General features: G+C 46.4%; 1 pseudogene; it reads left to right on the top strand.

Moving 5' to 3' along the window:
- Positions 1-520: 520 nt before the first annotated feature.
- LOC114206668 (large ribosomal subunit protein eL22 pseudogene) lies at positions 521-936 on the top strand (annotated as a pseudogene).
- Positions 937-2,475: the final 1,539 nt, after the last annotated feature.

Consider the following 2,475-nt stretch of genomic DNA (forward strand, 5'->3'; position numbering starts at 1 on the left):
GATGTCTTAATTTTAAAGCATAATTTGTTTAGATATTTTCAAATATATTACTTGAGGGTTCTTTTCAACATTCCAAATTGTTCCAACAGGTGGAGCTATATATTGCCAAACTGAAAGAAATCCAGCACCTTTAGGTTTTGCTAAAAGCAAGCCAAAATCTACAGAGGAAAAGAGAAGAAAGAAGCATTTTAGAGCATTTACCGATGCAGGTGCTATACATAGGTGATCGCATAGATTACCTCACAGAGCCCTTGAGAGGTGGGATTGTTGGCCCATTTTACAGGTGAGGAAGGTAGGGCTTAGAGCAGTCTAAGCAGGTCGCGCCGCTAGTAAGTGGTAGAAGTGGGTCGGAACTCAGTCTACCGGACTCCACAGACTGCTTCTTCTCTCCCATTGCTCAGTGACTGTGGGGGGCCATTAGCCACCGGGGGCCAGCGGAGAGAGTGTGTTTGTCCACTACCCTCACGCATCATCCAAGGAATTGAAATGCCATTAATCCTTTTCTGCCTCCACTGCCTCAATGGCACCTGTGGAAAAACTTGTGGGGGCAAAAAAAAGAAGCACGTTCTGAAGCTCACCCTCGATCGCATTCACCCTGTAGAAGATGAAATCATGGATGCCCTCCATTTTGAAGAATTTTGAGGGGAAAGAATCAGAGTGAATGGAAAAGCTGGACATCTTGGTGGAGGGGTTGTATACGTTGAAACGAGCAAGAGCAAGATTACCATAACTTCTGACGTGACTTTTTCCAAATAGTACTTGAAGTATCTCACCAAAAAATATTTGAAGAAGAAGAATCTACATGCTTGGTTGCACATAGTTGCTAACAGGAAAGAGAGTCACCAATTACATTACTTCTAGATTAACAAGGATGAAGAAGAGGAGGAAGATAAGATTAAAACTCGTTTACCTGGAATGTTTTGCCTGAGTTCTTGAATAAAACTTGGGAACGAAACCAAACAAACCAAAAGTGCCATTAACCCCTCACCACGTATCAGTGAGCTCCTACCACGCGATTCTGATTCTGTGAATCTCTGATACAAAGGGGCTCATTAGTGCGGGACAGTTGCCCCACATGAAGAGGGTCAGCTCCTTAGCCAGACAGCTCAGGGAAGTGTCTCCAGGGTAGCCCCGCTCAGGCAGGGATGAAAGCCGTCACAAGTCCAGCTCCTGCTAGCCGCTGGGGGCCGGCTGTTGCATTCAAGAAATGTCAGCCCTAGAAAAAGCATAGTAATGTGGTTCCGGGAAAGTGATTCTAATTTCCCACTCTACTAATTGAAAATGTCACTTCATTCCTGATGTCAGGAGTGGGCCCATGACACACACCTGGCCAATCATAGTCCTGTTTCCCTAGATGCAATGGGTGATCCAGGAGTGGGCAATGACCCAAGTAGAGCCAGAGATTTTTCCTGAGTCTGATACATAGATAATGGGAAAAAGAAGTTCCAAGTTGGGCGGCTGTGACATTTCGACGGCCTGTAGCCATCTTCCCTACCATGCCCCTGGGGGAGAAAGCATCTCTGCAAAAGGAAATGAGAGATGAGAAACAGAGTGCAGGAGCAAGAAAGTTCTGGCAGTGCCCAGTCCTGGGAACAGGCACTGGAACCTGTAAGCTCCTTCTCTAGTCCTAGGAACTAGCCCAGAAACTGTCTGAGTTATGTGGGCCAGTACATCCTCTTCTGCTTTTAAACCAACTGGGGTGGTTTTCTGTCCCCTGGACTTGACAGAGCTTTGATTAATGCACTTGGTTACCTTTCCCAGGAATTGAAATTCCCTTGGTTTTCCCTCAGGTCTCTTGCACCTCCTTGGCCTGGTTTAGCTTACAACTTCCTCCAATGAACCCCTTGAACGTGAGCCGTATTGCCACACTTCCATCCGTCTCTGGAGTCAGGCAGAAATAAAGCACCCTGAAGAGACAAGGGCGCTGTATTCCAGCTGAAAGAGTTAGGGATACAAAGGAGAGTGAGACCACGCAATGCCACCTCGAGTGATGATTTATTGTCTGTCTGCAGAGGTGGGCAAATCCCAGATATGGGATGACGACTGAGGGGCCTCTGCGGTGCTAGCGCTTCTGTTTCCCTCTGGAATCCGTCCTCAAGGAATTCCAGCCTTATTATCTGGTTTCACTTTTAAGAGGGAATACTTTGTATATGTCTTTACAGAATGTGTGCTGATTACTTACTTTCCATATGCGTTTCCACCAGGGTTTCTCAACAGCAGCACTATTGACCTAGTGGACCAGAGGATTCTTTGTTTTGGGGGCTGTCCCGTGCATTGTAAGATGGTTAGCTGGCCTCTACCCACCAGCTGCCAGTAGCACCTTCTTCCATTTGTCACGATCAAAACTGTGTTTGCGCATTGCCAAGTATTCCCTGAGGGACAACACTGCCCCTAGTTGACAACCACTGGTTTAGAGAAATCACCAAGTGTGGACATTTGGTCTTTGGAAGATACTTTTTTCTTCCATCATTGTCC

The sequence above is a fragment of the Eumetopias jubatus genome, unplaced genomic scaffold, assembly GCF_037043125.1.
Source record: "Eumetopias jubatus isolate StellerSeaLion01/CBP00866 unplaced genomic scaffold, mEumJub1_p1.0 scaffold_2, whole genome shotgun sequence".
Taxonomy (NCBI): Eukaryota; Metazoa; Chordata; class Mammalia; order Carnivora; family Otariidae; genus Eumetopias; species Eumetopias jubatus.